Here is a 6,000-nt window from a genome sequence, read left to right as displayed (position 1 = left end):
AGACCACAGACTTCTAGAGCAGCTCTGGGCCAGCACATTTTCCATCAGGATCTCTGTCAGAAGAAAGTAAATAATCAACTGCATTTTTGAAGGGGTGACATAGAGAGACATTTATACAAACAGCAGTTCATGAAAGCTGGTTTGGGATGAGGGAATGACTTTGCTTTTTTGTTTTTTAAAGATCTGTTGAACTCCTGTGGATGCTTTTCTAAAGCTCTGTGCAGTTACTGATGTTTATGAACATTCTGAATTCCTTTATGAATTCTGTACATGAAGTGCCTGAGCTCAGACTCATCCTAACAGGAATCTGAGTGGAGTTGGAAGCAAGCTCAGATATTTAATTATCAATAAGGAATTGTATTTGAAAAATAGAAATATGTCTGTCATTTTTTGTGGCCCAGATTGAGCATTTTGTGCCTTTCTGAGGTAGTCTTATATATTTTACTAACTTAACCTTAGCAAAATTTGGCAAATCATTAAGAAAAAATATGGTGGGACTGGCAAGATTGTTATATGTAGAAGACATTTTACTTTTGTTGCTCCCATCAATCAGGGTGGGACACAACCCTAAACTACCCCAATGATCAGTAGAAAACCCCAGAAAAATTAAAGGAAACCATCAATTTTATTACAGAGTATTAAAAACACATCTGGAACTCCCTGGGGTGTTAAATGGTCACTCAGCACCTGCCCCTCTCTGTCTTCACAGAACACAGAGTTTTTACCTCTTTTTGTGTCCAACTGGTGAAAGTATCTCATGAACAACGAGCAGAAAGCACTTGCAGGACATGGAAGATTTGAAATTAAATCAATCAGTTGGCCCCTGCAATTCATGTTACCAACTTTCAGAATCCAGGGAGGGGAGGAGGAGTGATCTGCACGTTCCTCACCCAGTGGGGCTGGAATCCAGCTCAGCCCCACCACAGCTCCACTCTCACAATCCACATCAGGCCAGCAGAGCTTCTTCACTTTTCTGCTGCTGCCACTGATGCCAGAACGTGGCCACAAGCACTTGGAGAAAACTCAGTTATGAGGGAGCTCTGCTGTAGTTTGCAGCCTACAAGGCAATAAATGTTTCCTCCAGAACACCTTATAAATTCTGGCTCTCACCAATAACAACGTTATCACTGCTGGATGAGGGGAGGCTAATAAATTTTAACAATAAGCAAAGCAAAAATGATGCCCTAAAACACAAGGAAATGAACTGTTCCAACAGAGCTGCATGAAAAGCAAGAAAACATTAAGAAGGATAAAGCCAGGACAGTGCAGTACTTAAAAATTTGGGTTACTTCAAGCAACCAAGAAAAAAAGCTTCAAGAACCAATAAGCTTCCAAGTTGTCTCTATTTTATGACAATAGAAACCCATCAGATCCCATCATACACATGAACATGCAGTATTAAATAAAAACATTGACAGCTAAATACCAAGGTAAAAGGGAAAGATTTGGTGATTTGAAAGCTTAGGAATAATTTGGTGATTCAAACTCTCTAAATATACACAGTACCTCATGCTACATTAAACCCAACCCACTGCAATGTACCCCCACTGCCAAAAAAATGAATTATTGAGACCTCTTGGGAGAGATAAGGCTTATCCAAATCTGCCAACAAACATGCATTAACTGTCCCACAGAGCCTGCTATTGCCAACAGGGCATGGCACTATTCTAATGAAATGCATGCAGGGGTAAACAATACTTTTTTGGCTTGTTGTATGTTGTCTCTGAAGATTTATCTCCGTGCTTGTCCATTATTGTGCATTGTAGAAGGTCATAAAGCCCAGCACATCCAGAGTGACAGGAAATGGGGCTGCTGGAACACCAATTATCCCATTTTCTTCCAGCAAGGCAGCACTAACTCCCCAAATGCAGTTGCTGGCAGAGGTTGGTCAGTCTGCTTTGTTCTCACAGAACTTCAGTGCCTGAAGCCTCCTCTATAATTTATTCCAGGGCTTCCCAACTCTCGCATTAACTAACCAAACATGGTTTTAATATCAAGTTGTGTCACAAAAAGATTATGGTTTAAGCCACAGGTTGCTACTTTCTTCACAGTGGACAGGAAAGTGGATCATTTCCTTTCCCTTTGAAGTTTGTTACAGAGACCAAGGTTTTTCTTCCAGAGTAAATATGCAGGAGAAATTACAGAGAATTAATGATCTTGTAGCCCCTCTAAGGGCTTTGAAATAATCCAGGTAGCTCTCACTAAATTAATTATTGGATTTTCTCTAATTAAAAATTGTTCATAAGAAATGGCTCCCAACAACAGAAGGGAACCTTTGACGTGCCTGGAGAAAAACCGTGCCTGCACCTTCAGTGTTTGATCACCAAAGTATAGTTAGAGGAGCATTTAAAAGGCCTCACAAAAGCCAAAACAAAGGTGCTCTGCAGGTGTAATAAATTCATTGATCACAGATTGCCTTAACTTGTGGCTTTTTTCTCACACTGCAAGATCTGAAATGATTTGCACCTCGTGCAGGCTACCACTCCTTTTTTTAAATGTACATACTTCTGACATGGAAAAAAAAATATTTAGGAGAAATTTACACTAATAACACTTTTAATTATTCTATGTTCACTGTTAATTGAAGTGCTTGGTGTAAGTGCTGTATAATATTTTTTTTTGCTTTAGCTACTCAACTTTTCCTCTAATACATGAAAAAAGATGACTAAAAAAGTCATGAAGTTAAAGAATTACATTTCTTCTTCAGTTTCAGGAGAGTTAAATTTTCTTCTGGATGTTTAAAACAGACAACTTTCAGGCTAAGAGTAGTGATTGGATTTCTATCATTGGGTGTGAAAAGGAAGGAAAAGAGCCAAAAATACTGAAAAAAAGAATTTGCCAAATCTTCTGAAGATGTGAGGGCCAGCTGCAATTTGGATTAGTCAAGAGCATTGCTCTGGCAGAATCAACTCCAATTTAAGTTTATTAGCCAGCTCAGCTAGAGCAGACCTTTGTGAATCAGCACAAGTTTGCAGAAACATTACCATCACAAAAGTAAACCCTTACTGATGCTCCATTCCTCTCTGTAAGGAAAATGGTGGTGATTTTTCCTCATACAAGTCATTTCATCTTCTAAAAAAATAACATCAGTAATCATAAGGTATTTTTTTCCTGCCAATTCTCAGCATAAATGTGCATATTAAATGGGTTTATTAACAGTTCAGATGAAAAAATAAAGTTCTCAGTCTCCAGTACAACCCTACTAAAAGCCATTCAGGGAGTAGGGTTGGTAACACTTTTAGAAGTGTGCAAATCTCTGCTTGATGGTTCAAATTCTTCCTGAATTATTTCTGTCTAAAAAATATTGTAGGACTTGGTCAAAGTAAACATCAAATTAACACAAGTTGTGACTTCCCTAGAAGTTGGTGGCCACCAGTTCCAATCAGGAGCTTCCACAGTTCCATGGGAACAGAAGTTCTCTGTTTACTGAAGAAATAACAAATTCATGTTAAAAATCCCCATTGAAATCCCCTTTGAAAGCAAATGTGTATTTGCTGGAAATCTCTCTCCTCTTCTAAAAAGAGGCTGATGAAAAAATATCTGAGTGTTGTGAGAAGATATTCCTGCAGAACTGAAAGATGTAATTTTTTTGTGCACCATCAAATTGCCAAAAGCTGTCATTGGAGGAAAATATTATTTTAACAAGTAGCATTTCATTTTCAACTGATTTAAGCAATGGCTTTAGAAAAATGTTTAGAAAAGTATTGTGAACTTGCATATCCATTTTATATTCCATCATGATTGTTCAGCAAGTGGCAAGATAGTAAAAATGATATATCAGAATAATGCAGTAACAGTGCTGGAATGAATGGATCAGACTGTGACATATTGAATATATTGTGTATTTCAGATGAACATAGGTACAAAAAGATGCTCTAGTCAGTGCAGGAGCAATATTTGGCTATTAGAAGAATATATACATGGACTCTTTATATCATACCTTGCCATTAAGTCTCAGTATGCATAGATGATATATTATCACATACTGAAAAACAAAACAAAAAAAAAGTTCAATTACAGAATACTACAAAAAAATACCCTGTTTTCAACCAGAACTTATTCAGAGCTGCCTAGCCATGGGAGTTTAATTTTGCAAAAGACTATTTTAGTAAGATTTTTCATCTGATCTGAAGTAATTTATTTTCCAGGGAGAATTTGGAGGAAATTACATTCTGAGCAGTGTCTGTAATTCCTATGCACAAGTGATCTACAGGAGCTGCTGAGTTCTGTGTGCTGGAATTCAGTCTGCCTCAGGGCATCGTTTTGCAGAGCTGCTGCTCCATGTTTTGGGTTAGACACATCCCCAAATATATGAAAATGCATTCAGAACTTTCAGGTTCCTGTGTTAAAAGAGAACCTTTCAACTTTATTAAATGGTGCACATCTAGATTAACAAGTGGTACAGGTATTATGCTTTAGGCCTGATTGAAAATACTTCCAAGTCAATAGGAGTCATTTCATTGACTGTAAGTGGGGTTGTAACACCCACCAGGCAAAAAGTAATGGACCTTGAATTGAATATGCTCATTGTTTCTTATTTTTATCACTAGATAACTTTCACTCACTGTATTTTTCTGTTCATTTCCCTGTGCCCCATCATTGCATCCTGACTCTTCTGTTTGCTTTCCATTCCTCAAGGTTTCATTGGGATTTTTGCTGATGCATGACTGGTATATTTATTTTTTCCATTTTTTTTTTAATTTTTCTTCCCTTTATAAATAATGTCCTATGATTTATGAGTAACTCAAGGAAAGAAAACTCCACACTCTTGCTTTCCTGGTTTAGAAGCCTGATGAGGGTAAAGAAAGAATAATGGAGGCTGCATAATAGCTAACAGAAACTTGTTGTGAACTGAAAAATGTTAAAAATTTATATCACAGAAACCCAGAATATCCTGAGTTTTAAGGAACCCACCATGATCATCAAGTCTAACTCCTGCCCCTGCAGACACCTCAACAATCCCACCCTATGCCTGAGAGTGTTGTCCTTTCCAAACTGGGAATGTTATTAATTGTTTATTTATAATATTGAATACCATAATATCTATTAATTATCTACAATCTATTATCTATTCATTATCTATGATATGCAATTATTTATTACATGACTCCCTGCAAAGTTATCTTGTTAAGAAAGGAAACCAACAGCAGAATATTTAACTGCAGAATAAAATTTAAAATTATTCTAGTGATGAATACGAGGATTTAAAAAAAATTTTACCTTCTTTTTCTTTTCTTTGGATCTTTATGTTGAAAGGGACATTCAGTAATTTGTGACCAAGAAATTGATCTGGGATGGTCTGGGATGCTCCACACTGCCTGTATTGGTGTTGGCTCATGGTGATTCTTTGCAGCCTCCTTGTTGTGGCAGCAGATCTCTGTTCAGAGTGTTTGGGGTTTTTTTTTGATTGGGAACCTTCAAAATCAGTGGAAATGGCTTTTCCTAACACTGTCCAAATACTAGAAAGGCTCAGCTGGGCATGGGTCAGTGGGTGGTGAGGGACTGCACAGCGCAGCACTTTGTGTGTTCTTTTTTCATTATGATTATTGCCCCTTTGTTTTCTTTCAAACCATCATTTTCTCAACCCAGGAGTTTTTTTTCTGCTTCTCTCAAGTGGGAATGAGTGAGTGGCTGTGATGTTTAGCTGCCTGCCAGGTAAACCACAACACCCAATATGGGGCATGAAGCGTTGAGCTAATGATAAATCTGACCACAGCATGTTAGAAAAAACCCACATTTTTATAATAATTCATTCTATCATTTTAATAGTTGCTGGTCACAATCTTTATTTATTTGATCTCAGGCTTGCTGTGCTCATTCCCAGAGTTGTGGAATGCATCACCTCACCTCCTGTGATGTTCCCTGTTGTGCTGTTTGGCATCTCTGGGGGCTGGATTAAGGTTATTATTTTTGTGTACCGTGTAACACTGGCTCATGATATGATAAAATTACTGGTTGTGACACTAATCTGGTATTTGTACTCAGCATTACCATCAGCTC

This window comes from Fringilla coelebs (genome assembly GCF_963513975.1).
Source record: "Fringilla coelebs genome assembly, chromosome: 9".
Classification (NCBI taxonomy): domain Eukaryota; kingdom Metazoa; phylum Chordata; class Aves; order Passeriformes; family Fringillidae; genus Fringilla; species Fringilla coelebs.
The sequence above is the reverse complement of the archived record's forward strand: the minus strand, read 5'-3'. Positions refer to the sequence as shown.